The 14,141-nt window shown below is 39.0% G+C and overlaps 1 long non-coding RNA gene across 1 annotated transcript; it reads left to right on the top strand.

Annotated features, from left to right (window-relative positions):
• Nucleotides 1–940: 940 nt before the first annotated feature.
• On the top strand, nt 941–13,662 carry LOC308384774. The gene is made up of 3 exons (XR_013969396.1): nt 941–1,367; nt 5,025–13,404; nt 13,484–13,662. It is a non-coding gene; the product is annotated as an uncharacterized lncRNA (long non-coding RNA).
• Nucleotides 13,663–14,141: the final 479 nt, after the last annotated feature.

Raw genomic sequence — 14,141 nt, 5'->3', positions numbered from 1 at the left:
TAAGTAGCAGAGGGGGTTCCTAATCTGTATCAGCTTATTCAAAGTAACACCATGTAATTGTTGTTTCATTAGGGTCAGTGTCATGCTGATAGCATGAGGCGATACCTGGACCCTATGAGAGGGATGGAACATCAATACGTGCTATTGTCAGAAGGTTTACGGTCTGCTGTGTGTTCCAGCATCGTCTCAGGAGCATGGAGGAGTTTGCTTGGTACCATACAACATCTGTGATTGTGCACTTTATTCATCTTCATTATTAGTATTTCAGGGAAAATGTTTGTATTCTTAGTCTGTGCTACTGTAATTGTCTAGCTTTACAGAGAGCAATTTCTCCCTGGACACAGGTGGGTAACATGCTTAACAAATATGAATATTTCACTGATTTCACAACACGAGTTTGGTTTAGACATTTAAAGTTGCCAGGTGATGTAACCCACTTATTGTCATTATTTCTGTCTCTGTTCTGTAAATTGCAGCTAAAAACATATATCTTCTTCATCTACATCTAGTTGCCCTTTATATCACTCACATCTTAAAAGCAGCAAAGCAAATTACCCATGAAGTAATCTTGAATTCACCTGCCAGCTCTCAGCATCCTCACGTAATTTACCTGCAATGACCAGACGCTAAAAGGATTTGGTAATACTAGGAGATGGCTAGGCTTTCAGTTAGTAAGAACACTATTTATGTGAATGCTTGTTAGTAATACAACATTTTCTTTAGTCAGAGGGAATAAAGCCATCACCTTACACACTGCACTGACATGTGATATTTCTGGCAACTAATCCAAAATATCAGCATTCCAAAACTAGACATTTTCTATGGACTGGATAGTTCATTGTACCAATGTTTCTGATAATCAAACGGATTTAAATATTACACTAGGATAATGTCACGCTACTGGGACTGTAGTTTGTTATAATTTTTTAAACCTTTTAGAAACATGTTGACATTCTCTCAGTTGTAGTTATGTGGGTTTTGTTCACAGTGTATTCTATTCTGCTCTGGGTCTCTGACCCAGTGTTTTGAGTTTGTTTTGGACTCATGATTCTTTCTAATGCATTAAATAGATGTTTAAGTGCTAGCTCTGTATAGTTTAGCTTTCTCTCATGCAATTGAGTATATTTCTAGCTTCTGGCTTTTATTAGTCCTAGTGTTTTGTTATTTGGTCTGTCATGTACCGCTCTGACTGTTTTATCCCTTCAGGTCAACATGTCTGTTTATCCCCAGTCCCAGCCCTGTGAATGTGTAGAATCTTTCCAGCCAATTGCTTCAAAAGGAAGATCACACGAAGCCCTGTTCGACAGTATTTGAAAGTACTGACACCTGCTGGACAATGTACAGCATGTCCTGCTGTGATAATACAGGTGGGCTACATAACAGTCGATATATAAACATATAAACATAATGATGTATCATTTGCAGAATACCCATATGAGGTCCGGTACAGTGGAACCCCGACTTAAGAAATTAATTCATTCCCGAGGGTCTTTCGTAAGTCGAAGCACCCATCGCGCCTTTTGAGTGAACGATAGGCTGTAGGCTAATTGCTAACGGCAACAACAATACGTCGTTCAAGCGGAACAGCGAAGCACAAGTACGAAAGCCAAGGGGGTTGCCACATGATTCGGAAGGCATTGTGGGCATTGTAGGCATTCTGGGCTCAGCCAATCAGAGCCAGGGGATTTCGTTACCCGGGCATTTTGCCGTAACACCGGCAGAAATATTGCCGTTAAGTGAGTTCGTAACTTGAATTTTTCATTAAATGGGGTATTCGTAAGTCGGGGTACCACTGTATAATATAAATGTATGCACACACACACACACACACCTAACTAACAATCCTCTCTGTGATTGATTTAGGACTTATGTTTTTATTGGGCGATAGGGGGCATTTTAACATACTACTTTTTTGCCTTTTTGGTGGCTCTATAATGTGCTTACAATCTCCTTGCAAGCTGGTGATAAACCTTAGAATCACCTGACATCCAGTTCACTCAAAAAACGAATTCCTGCATCTTTTCAACAGCTCAAATACAAAAAACGAGGCAGTCAAATCATTTCAGAGAAAAGTCACATGATACTCTGAAGAACTCTGAAGCCGTGACACGAGCTTTGTTCGGACACGGACCCTTTACTTGACACGGGCCTCTGGTCTTCAGTGTCAGTTATCACTACTTGCCTGCCGCACAGCAAACTATGACACTTTTCCTTGTTTCAGTTATGACGCATCCCCTGTGTTCTGTTCTGTTTTCTCCTTGTCTCATTAATTAGATTCTGTTCACCTGTGTCTTGTTTTTCCATAGTTGCGTCGTCTCGGCCTAATTGCTCCTTGTGTGTATTTAAGCCAGGGGCGGAGCGTGGGGGTGGCTTACTGGACTTAAGCCCCGGTTGTTTTGTCAGAAGCCCGGGGTCTTTTGGAGTGTAATTTTTTCATAGTTAGATGCCTGGCTGACAACTGTATAAAACAAAAAGTACACACAATATTCGAAGCACATAGTGCACACTGTGGGAATTTACGACTGTGCGTGAATCCCCCCTGATATTGGTATGATCCGAGCTCAGGCACTAAGCAACTGAGCGAGGGGGCGGGGCAGCTGCTGCCTGTGATTGCGCTGTTGGAGAAACGGAGCCAGCCATACTAAGGAGAGCTTAAGTTTGACCAGGTACCAAAGCAAATCATTCGTAGCGTACAAATAATGTAAATATGACGGTGCATCACGAAAGATTGATATCAAACTGATCACTTGACCAATATTACGTTACTTGCTCTTCAAGTGAATCAACAAATGGCGAAATGAAAAGCAGAACAAATGCTATTTTTTTTAGAGAGTCTTAGCTTACGTGTGTTTATTTCATATTTTCAGTTCTTACCCTCCCCGACTAAATCGGTTTCAGTTATGTACTGAAATATAAGAATGGACATTAGAGGGTTCTTTCAAAGAAAAAACTCAGGTAAATGTTATTTTATATATTATGCTTTGTATGTTGTTCAGTATATTTCTATGCAAAACAAGAGGGGTTTCAGTACACAGCAGGATATTCACATTTGTAACCAGATATTTACATACACTTTAGGGAGAAAACATAAAACATTTTTACTGTACAGCATCAATTTAGAGTAAACTTTTGTTTTAGATAAATATTGAAATATATATTGAAATAGTTCAATGTCAGAATAAAGAGAGAGGGATCCGTCTATTTTTATCACTTTCATCAAATTTAGGAGTACATGTACACTAAGTTTATTGTTAATTAATAAGAAAACTCCAGACGATTCCATTCTGAGCTGAAGAAGCTTCTGATAGGTTAGTAGAGTCCATGTGAGTAAATTGGTGGCACAGCTGTGGATGCATATAAGGCAAAACACAGAGCCTGTTTCTTTGACATGAGAAAATTAAGAGATGTCAACCAAAACACCAGGAAAAGAACTGTGGAGCTCCATAAGTGTGGCTCAATTTTGAATACAATTTGGTGCCATTTACAATTAAGAAATACAGATAGTTTCTCTCTTTACTCTTAAAGTTAACAAATGTGTTTTTTATATTTATCAATCTAAAAAAAATATTTAGTCGGATTTGATGTTACAATTAAAAAAGTGTTTGTGTTTTGATCTGAAGAGTACATAAATATCTGGTTTCAACTGTATATTTGATGATTGTCAGCACAAAGAGGGAGAGAGAGGAACAGAGAGGGAGAGAGAGGAGAATGAGGACAGAACAGAGATGAACAAGAGCAGGTGAGACACATGTTAGTCAAATGGTCGTTTACCAAAAGTATCACCGTATCATAGGTCCTCATGTATCTCATACCTAGTGTTTCTTTTTAGGGTTGCTATTTTTCATATTCTACATTTATTAAGTTTTGCAGGCTTGTTTGCACAACAAGGCTAAATAATTATATAAACTTTTCTCAATCTAAATATTGTACTTTGGTAGAATAAAAAAAAACAAGTGTAGTGCAGGTCTATGATGATTTTTAGTGCTACTATTATCTAGTTCTGATTGTGGTTCTGTCTTGGTTAAATCCCAAGTAGTCCTGATATTGAACTGTTGTAGTCCTGTTTTAATTCAGGATCAGTTCTGGGTCTGGTTGAATTGGGGTTTAGTCCCTGTGTCTTGATACAGCCCCGACTTTGTTCTGCCTTGCTGCTTAATTAAAAAACTAGTTTAAGGTGTCCTGCATATGTGATATATATTTTTCCCTATATGAAGTCATTCTTTTTTGAACAAAACTCAAAACGGAGCCAATTAATCTTTCAGTCATTTCTACCCCCCCCCAAAAAAAAAAAAAAAAAAAATCCCACATTCATACTACCCTTTAGGGCTAAGCCCCGGGTGTTTCAAATGTCTGCCTCCGCCTCTGATTTAAGCCCTCAGTTTTCCTTAGCTCTGTGCTGTTTTTTTCCCCCTGCACCACTGTTTGGATTATTGGACTTCATTGGTCCAGTAATCCAAACTCTGTCTCTGTCCTCTGTGTCCACACCAAAAACTAACAACTTGTAGCACCACCATTACAGCCAGCAACAACTGCAATCAAGCATTGGCAATACCTGGAGTCTTTCACATGGATGTGGAGGAATTTTGGCCCTGACTGTATTTTATTTTTTGTAAATGTATGTTTAAGGTCATGCCAAAGAATCTCAGATTTACGTCTGGCCACTCAAAGCCTGCGTTTCGTTTTTCTGAGCAATTCAAAGGTGGATTTGCTGGTGAAAAACACCAGCAAATCCACTGCTGTGTAACCCAAGTCCGCTTGACCTTCAGGGCATACATGATGTCTAGATATTGTCCTCAAGGATTTTCTGGTAGAGAGTAAATTCATGGCTTCATCAATTATGGCAAATCATCCACTTCCTAAAGCAGCCCCAGACCATCACACCTGCACTACAATGTTTGATTGTTGGGATGATGATCTTATGAAGAAATGCTCTTAGTTTTACACCAGATGTAACGGTATGCAAACCTTAGTAAGAGTAAAAGAGTAAAAGTAAAAACTTCTGCTTTTGTTTTTTCTGCCTGCAGTATCAGGATATCAAGACGTTTCTGTAGTTGGTACTCTTGGGGGCTGCGGATGACCCAGTTCTCCTGGATCCATCTCTGTCTACCTCTGGCTCCTGGGGTCTTATTGCAGCTTCCCACCCCAATTTTCAGTTACATTTCTTGACAGACACATACATACTCACAGTGGATTCTCTCTCTCTCCCTCTCAGACACACACATACACATGCCTGTCCTGGCCTCAGATATTGTCATACTGTATAGCACATATAATGTGATAACTGGAATAACACAACATGAAATGAAGAAATAAACTGAAAAGAAACACTTGAACAAGAGGAGCGTATAGAGAATTTATAGAGCTGATCTTGCAAAATGCATTTGGCACAACAAGTTCATTCAGGAAAAAAAAGATGTTTTTGAGGCAAATAAGAGATGAGAATTTGATCTTTTTTGTTAGCAGTGGTTTTCACCTTGGAACTCTCCCATTGGTTCTATTTAGTCCCAGTTACTTTCCGATTGTTGAATCATGAAAAACAACCTTAACTAAGACAATTGAGGGCTTCAGTTCTTTAGATGTTGTTCTGATTTCTTTGTGACCTCCTGGATGAGTCATAAATACACTCTTGAAGTTGGTAGGCAGACACCTCCTAGGTGGTTCACCACTGTTTTCAAAGTTGTGGCTCTCACCATGGTTTGCTTCAGTAAAGCCTTAGAAGCCTTGGCTTCATAACCCTTTTCAGACTGACAATGTCAAGTTGTTTCTCAGCTGTTACTTTGAAACGTGCCACGATGTGTTGCTTTTTCAGATTTTTCTTTATTCTACTTTACTTTTTAAAACAGGTTCTATTTAAGTGATTCTTAGTAATCAGGCCTGGGTTGAAATATTGAACTCGCCTTTCTTAAAAACATGGCTTATCACAGTTATCACAGGCTTGGACACAGTGTGTGTTAAAATGAAACCAAGTAAAACAGTTCAAGATTAAAAACTAATTTACCTGTTCATTTGATGCCAGTTCCCTTCTTTCTCCGTATGTCACTACTCGCTGGTACTCACAGACATACACAGAAGATATTCTTCAAATATTCTGGTTTTTCCCACTTGAACTTCAGCTTTCAACAGTTCTGCACTTTGGCTTTCGTGTGAATGATTCATTGTATTTCAGCTCATTCAACAATTTGTTTTTGTTTGTTTTTTACCAAAGATTCAGCAATTATAAAAAGTCAACTCAAACCATTTAGCTACCAGCATTTACACTGTATTTTCTCGAGGAGATGCATTCTGTAGTTTTATATACCAGTTTCAGTTACTGTTGTTAATATGTTACCTGTAAGAATGAGAAGTTTTCTTAAAAATAATAACACTAATGTGCTATGTTATGTTATGTTAACAACAGTTACTGGACTTGTGGATTTATTTTGAGAACCCTAAGAGACTCTTATAGACAATAAAAATATTTTTTAAACATAGATGCAGACTCATGCAGAAATATTGATGAGTTTTTTATTTTGATTTTGTAGAGTGAGAACAAACAGATGGGAGTCTCAAAGTCAGTCAGTTTCTCTGGGTCTGACACGACAACACCACAGTTTTTTTTTTTTGAAGAAGCCCTTTTCTTTATTCTTTTTCTTTCTGATTATATGGCCTTCAGCTGGCTCAGACATGGATGGAGTTTGAGAAGAACATCTGACACTGGCAGGCTTTCAGAAAGAGGTTCTTTAACTGGTGGAACATCAGACATTGACAGGCTTTCAGAAGCAGGTTCTTTAACCAGAGGAACATCAGATACTGGAGGACTTTCAGAAGGAGGATCTTCACTGGGAAGAACATCAGACTTTGGCAGAATTTCCAAAGGATTTTCTTCAACTGACGTAACGGCCATTGGCAGACTCTCAAAAGGAGGTTCTTCATTGGGAAGAACATCAGACATTGGTGGAGTTTCAAAAGAGGGCTTGAAAATCTTGGTTATGTGGTTCTTTGCTACATCAGCAATTGTAGTGAGCAGCACTGGTGCAAAGTTTCCAATGTTGGTGAGAAGAATTTCTGGTGGATATTTCTCTCTGATCTCCCTCAGGATGGTCTGGACCATGTTATCTTTGATATAGAGGGAGAAGATGGCCACTGCTGTAAGAGCTTTGGTGACAGAACCCAAAGTGGCCTTTGTGGCACTGGTGGAGAGTATCAGACTTTGGGAGGCCATGTTCAAGAGAGGGTGAGGAGGAAGCTCCCAGAAGCCCTGCAGGATGCAGGGAACTACCTCTATCACCACTTCCTGAGCAGTTTGGAGCTATGCTCTACCTGCTGCTTCTCTTTAAGGATCTGAACATAATTTCTCACTATGCTGAGGAGTTAAGGTGTTCTGTAATAAAGTTAGAAGAATGATATTTTATAAATATTTAAAACATCACAGAAATATTGAAACACTGTAGCTGGACTACTAATAAATGTATGCCATGTGTGACCGACTGAAATTTAGGACGTATGGCCTCTGGAAATGCCTACACCTGAAACAGAAAACACATTTACAATGCATTTTTGTTTCAATGTTATGTGAACCTGATGTTATAAAACACTTGTGAGTTTTCTAGTCTTACCAGTTTTAGAAGAGGTTTGGGTTTTTTTTCTTAAAAATCCTCCAATTCAAACTCCCAAAGCCCTCAAAAGAAACCAAAACACAGGTTTTTCTCTCAGCATTTACACTTCTTCACTAACACTCTCAGGTGTGATAGTCTGTAGGTGTCACAGTAAATCACTGCTCTCTGAGTGTCTCTGTGCTCTTCTCCACCAAAAAATCTCTCAGATCTTAAGCAGCGATGTGTGATAGGATTTTGTTTTGTCTAAGGCGCGCCATCATCAAAATAAAAGGAGACAATCACCAGCACACTCAGGTCCTCATATATTACCTGATATTTTATGTCAGTTTTTGTTTGGATGGCTCTGGGTCTTACCTGAGCCCTGTAGCCTACAAGATGCCAGCAGATCTTCACAGCTGTGTTGTAAATGGGTGTGTTGACACCTTTCGAAGAAATAAGAAGTTACTCATTGTTACTCGATTTTCAGTTTGTCAGCTTTTAAAATACATCAAATTATTTAAACTGTTGAAATGCATTAAAACAAAAACTGTCACTGTAGATTCCTCTACTTGCTTCCATTGAAATGTTGTTTTTGTATCACAGTTGGAAACAAAAAACTGTCAACAACAAAAACAACTCTCAAATGACCTGAAAACAAAGATTTTTCAACATCATGGTTTAGGGGAAGAATACAAAAAGCTATCTCAGAGATTTCAGCTGTCAGTTTCCACTGTGAGGAATATAGAGAGGAAATGGAAGACCACAGGCGCAGTTCTAGTTAAGGCCCGAAGTGTAAGGTCAAGAAAAATCTTAGATAAGCAGAGGAGAAGGATGGTGAGAACAGTCTTATGCTACGTTCACACTGCAGGCGAAACTGCATCAAATCCAACTTTTCTGACCCTATGCGACCCATATCCAATCATGGTATGACAGTTCGAACAGCACAGATCTGATATTTTCAAATCCGACCTAGCTCACTTTCGTATGTGGTACTGATTTCAATACATATCTGATGTTTTAGAAAGCGACTGCAGTTTGAATGGTCATGTTGCATTAAATCCGTCTTTTACGTCACTGACACAAGGCAGACGCTAATTATCAGCGCCGGAGAAGCCAAACGAGAAAGCATGGCGGCGGAAACTGGAGACAGAGCGACTCAATGGACAGAAACTGAGGTTTTGGACTTGATTAGCATATGGGGAGACAATTTTATTCAAGCTAAACTTGAACGGTCGTATCGTAACCGGGTTGTGTTTGAGTGCATTGACAGTGCGTTGTGTGTGACGTCTTCTTTTGCGCATGCGAACGCATTTGCTGTCACATTTTATTTGTAGTGTGAACAGGCAGACAAAAAAAATCGGCTTTGATCAAAAAATCAGAATTGAGCATTAAGACCTGCAGTGTGAACGTGGCCATAGTCAAGCCACAGACCAGCTCCAAAGACCTGCAACATTATCTTGCTGTAGATGATGTCACTGTGCATCGTTCAACTATTCAGCGCATTTTGCACAAGGAAGATGCTGTATGGGACAGTAATGCAGAAGAAGTCTTTTTGTCACAATGGGACTGAACGGACTCACGCGCAGGCTCTAGGTCTTGAAAGCACAAGAGTCTGTATTACAATACACCAGGTGATCTATTTACAAAGGTGAGAGAAAAGCCGGGCTCCGGGGGTCCACACATGAACGGGAAAGACACCGAAAGTCACACACACACTCCGTCCACTCCTCATGCTCCTCTTCACACTCCAATCACTCAGGTAACACAGGGGAGAGAGCAGGAACAAAAAAAGAAAATAAAAACATATGTAGCCATACTGAGCCGACCGGGTAGGCACAGGGACCCTGACAGTTTTCTGCGTACTTGCCACAAACAGAGTCGCTTAAGGTATGCTACAGCACATTTGGACAAGCCAGCTTCATTTTGGAATAAGGTGCTGTGGACTGATTAAAACTAAAATTGAATTATTTGGACATAACAAGAGGTGGTATGCATGGCGGAAACAACAGCATTCCAAGAAAAACACTTGCTGCCCTGCCTAATTTAGTTTAAGTAACTATTGCACACTTTCTGTAAATCCTATAAACTTAATTTCACTTCTCAGATATCATGGTGTTCATCTGCTATATGATGAAATGAAATTGCTGATCCAAACAACCAATGATTAATGAAGGAAAATCATGAAAGAGGTGCCCACACTTTTGCATACCACTGTAGAGTATTTGGTACTTGTATGCATCAGGGGTATTAAAGAGAATAATTGTAATGTACAACATGAGACTTTCTAACAAATCAACTTTGACATTTTCACATTAGGTACTGAACTACCCATCATTAGAGACACAGAATTAAGCCCTGCTGAGCCTAAATAGCGGCCACCCTCAGGAGGTTCCGTGATTGGTTGTGCATCTTCAGTATGTGTACACATGCATGTAGTTGTAGCGCACCTCTTCAAGAGAGATGGGGTCATCAGCCACGTTTTAGATCTTCTCTTCAGTATCAGCACAAATGAAACCAAGTGTTTCAATTTAATAACTTGCATATACAGAAGGACCGCCACCAAACCATCCTATTCTCACTGCTCCTGCGTCTAAACATATTCTTACTGTGCTATTTAAAATGGGTTGGTGGCTAACTCCTGGCAACTGAGCCACAATGTTGAGTATCTGACTATTGCTTCAATAGTGTTTGGCCTTCCATTCATCTCTTGACACTCAGAAACAACTGATAAGCCATTCATCACTCTCTTTAACCTCCTAGGACCTGGCGTCCACAAATGTGGACATCACATTTTGGGTTGTCTAGACCAAAATACTACATTTTGCTCTACAAGGGCCTGATATCCACTTACGAGGACATCATACTGCCACTGTTCTATTGAAATTTTAAACAAATATGCTCATATCTGGATCTCATTTTTCTCAGAAACAAAAATTAGGTAAAAAAAAAAAATCTGATAATTCTTTGTTTTTACATTTATCAGGTGCCAATCAGCCCAAATATCAGAGAGAAATTAAAAATGCATGCGATGGAAGAGTTCGGGTCTTAGGAGGTTAGAACATATTAACTCTGTCTCTGAAGATGGCAACACATTCAAGCAATGCTAAATCTGCCATTTCATTACCTGCTTAACACTAAGTAGTCGGAATGTCTGTTCAATTTCTACTAATGAACCAGCTGTCCACTGTTTAATGTGTAATTCTGTAGTACGGCAAACTGGATTTGGAAAGAAAACATTTTCTATTTCGATGAGATACTCACTTTTGAGAGTTTAAATACTTTAATGCAAATTCATTTATAAAGTACATACATCTAATGTTTTAGCAGTTATTCTTTTATTTTTTTATTTTTAATGAGGGCAGTTATAACTTGTATTTATTTAAACCTGTGTTTAAATTTCACAAGAAAGCAAGGCCACCTTTTGTTCATTAGTATGGTCAGAGACTTCTACATTTCTTCAAGTACGAACACATTCGGGCACAAGAATGCTAATAAACCATGGATTTGTATATGAAGTGTCTGTACACTGTAAAAACTGTGACTAGAGGTTACTTAAAAAAACCTATGGCAACAAAGTGACACTTAATTTACTTAAGTAGATTTTAATTTCAAGTGATTTATGTAAAATTTAGATAAAATGTTAATTTAATTTCAACAAAAAACAATAATAGATATTATTGACATTGGCTTGTAAATATGTGTTGAATTTAGGGACAAAATCTCAAATTGAAGGTTAAAATTGCCTAATTGCAACAAAAAATTTGTTAATTTGAAATGAATCTCTGAGAAAAATTACTTTGAATTTACTAACGATCTGGCAAAGGTTTAGTAAAAATGACTAAAATATCCATTACAAAAAAATGTAAACTTTTTGTTTTTAATTAAAACTCAAATTGGATTCACTAATTTTCCAATTAAACTTTATAATTAATGACTGAATAGTAAGAGAAAATCAAATTAATTTAACTTCTTTTCTGAGTAAAATTAATCAATTTCACAAAGACAACATTCAAACAGTAATTGTTTTTATTGTGGAATATAAAACATATACAAAATTTATAATATAACATTTTTCTGATTAATTTAGATTGTATGCACTGAAATTCTTCACTAGTGCTTGGCCCAAAATAATAGGAAGAATAGGCCATAATTGAAAATACAGTTTCAGCCAACTTCTCGAGAATGTCAGTCTTTACTTTGGAGGTGGGCAGAAGATTTCCATTCTTTTTATACTCCTCGGTGGCTCTTTCCAGTTACATTTCAGTTTCATGTGCAGACTGTGGAATGGGGAACAGCTTTGGCCAGGGCTCACAACGTTCTGTGAACTTCTGCCTTTTGAGAATAATGGTGTCCTGAGAAGATGTGGTTTCAGCAGAGTCTGCATTGGATACAACTGGATTGGATAATGAGTCATAGTCAGTTGACAGTTGATCAGAGGGGCTGCCGAAAACTGGCAGGATGACCAGGGTGATGCCAACAACCTTCACAATGTCTTTGTCTTTTATCTGGTCACTTCTGCGAATAGTGAAGTAGTCCTGAAATTTTGGTTTAAAATACCGAAGACTTAGGTCGTTTGAAATCCCAAAGGTATCCTTCACAACACTTTGCAGCTCCTCTACTGTTGGTGGGATCCCTGATGGAAGAACCAACTTCTCCATTTGGTCATCAGTGATTACATGGAGGTCTATCTCGTTTAACCAAGAATAAAATGTAAATGGACAAAGTTAAGTTAGATTAAGTAGGGTCAACTTTGTCATTTTCTGCTGCTTCAATTTCAAAACTAGTAGTTTAATTCAATACAATCATCCATCAAAACCTATTCAAAATGCATAGTCTACATACTGATCAGCTGAATTTAAGTTGAGGGATCTTCCAACAATTGAAAAGTACACAACATTAATAACAATCGCACTCTCCAAAGTAAAAATTTTACACACACAAATTGTTAAAGACAAATTTGAATTAAGATGGATTTGTGGGCACGCACTTTTATAAACAGAGTCCAATGTCCTTTTGACAGGCAAGACCAAAGTGGAGATTTTTGGCCAAAATGCACAGTATCATCTTTGAAACCAAACATGGTATCAAACAAGTTCTAATCTACAGTATTTGTTAGGTTAGGACTTCATTGGGAATTTAAATATCTTAGTGCAGTATCCTTATTTCTCTAAATCTAGATATTTTATAAAACTTTGTAGCACATGAGAACCACTTAGGCATTAATGGAAAATGATTGATACATTTATCACTTACCTTGCCGGTAAATTAACTTCCAATAAAAATGGCCACAATGAATAGTATAATCTTAGCTCTTAAATCTGAAGAACTCTCCAGACCGCCACATTTCTGCTGCTGAAAAGCATAGAAGCTCATTTGATTGTAATTTGAGTCTGTTTTCTTTGATTTTACTCAACAGGGAATGAGAGACCCAACCCAGTCAATAAATGTATACTGAGTCACCAGAATGTGTGCTTAAGTAAATAACATTGAAGAATATTGTCACGGACCCGGTTCCGGGGACTCGGGGTTCGTGAACAGTATGGACCATTATTGTTATTGTTGTTATTGTTATTATTATTGTTATTAGTGTATTGGATGTATGTTTGCTGCACTGTGCTCTTGTGTTCCATGCTGGTGTGTGGGTGTGGGTGTCTGCGGGTGTGACTGAAGGATGAAGGACAGCCACCTGCAGGCCTGATGGGCGTGGCCCTGCGGGCTGCCGGTCACGCCTAGGTTCTCACACACCTGCTTCTGATCGGGCTCGTCGGGGGAGCTACTTAACAGAGCGATGGAGCTTCCTCCGGCGCAGGATCGTTGAGTTAGACTCCATGTCAGTGTCTCAAGTACTGTTAAGTGTATGCCTGCTGGAGTTGGTGCCATAACGGCTGCGTCTGTTGTTTTTTCCTCAGGAGAGCGGAACACGGGACTGCAGGACGCACAGGGTGTGCGTAGGCACAGGGGCAGAGAGCACGGAATACCAGCACTTGGGAGAAGGCACAACACAGGAGTTGAGGGAGCACTCTGGAGACTTATTGCGTGGTGTACATTTACCCCCACTGTAAATAAATGCACTGTTCATTGCACTAAGTCCAGCATTTGGGTCCTTTTCTCCAACATCCCCCACGGTCTGCCACCCAGACCGTGACAAATATTTGGTATTAGGAAGTGGCTGATGATGGGTGCTGTTGATATTTTTGCAGCTCTGTAAATGAAATGGTTGAGCTGTAACCCCAGTGGATTTTTTCTCTTGCACACAAAAACAGAACTAAAAAAATGCACCCTTTTAAGACCCATCTGCTGTAGGCTTCACCGTGGTTTTAATCAGGTGGAGGTTGGATAATTGGCTTCTAAGCATCTTTTTTTCTTTCTTTTTTTGTTTGTTAAGTGCCTGTCAGGCTCTGAACATAACTTTATAACCAACATCAAAGCAAGTCCTTCACTGGGACTGTCGGGTGTCTTGAGCACAAACACATCTACATAAACGCATTCTCTTTGATGCGACAAAGGCTGGAGGAGAGAAGTGTGAAGAAGTCAAGTGAGTTTACATGCTGTTCATGGTGAGGAGCA

Source organism: Rhamphochromis sp. 'chilingali', assembly GCF_963969265.1.
Source record: "Rhamphochromis sp. 'chilingali' genome assembly, chromosome: 17".
Taxonomy (NCBI): Eukaryota; Metazoa; Chordata; class Actinopteri; order Cichliformes; family Cichlidae; genus Rhamphochromis; species Rhamphochromis sp. 'chilingali'.
Note: the sequence above shows the minus strand (reverse complement) of the source record. Positions and strands in the feature narration are given on the sequence as shown.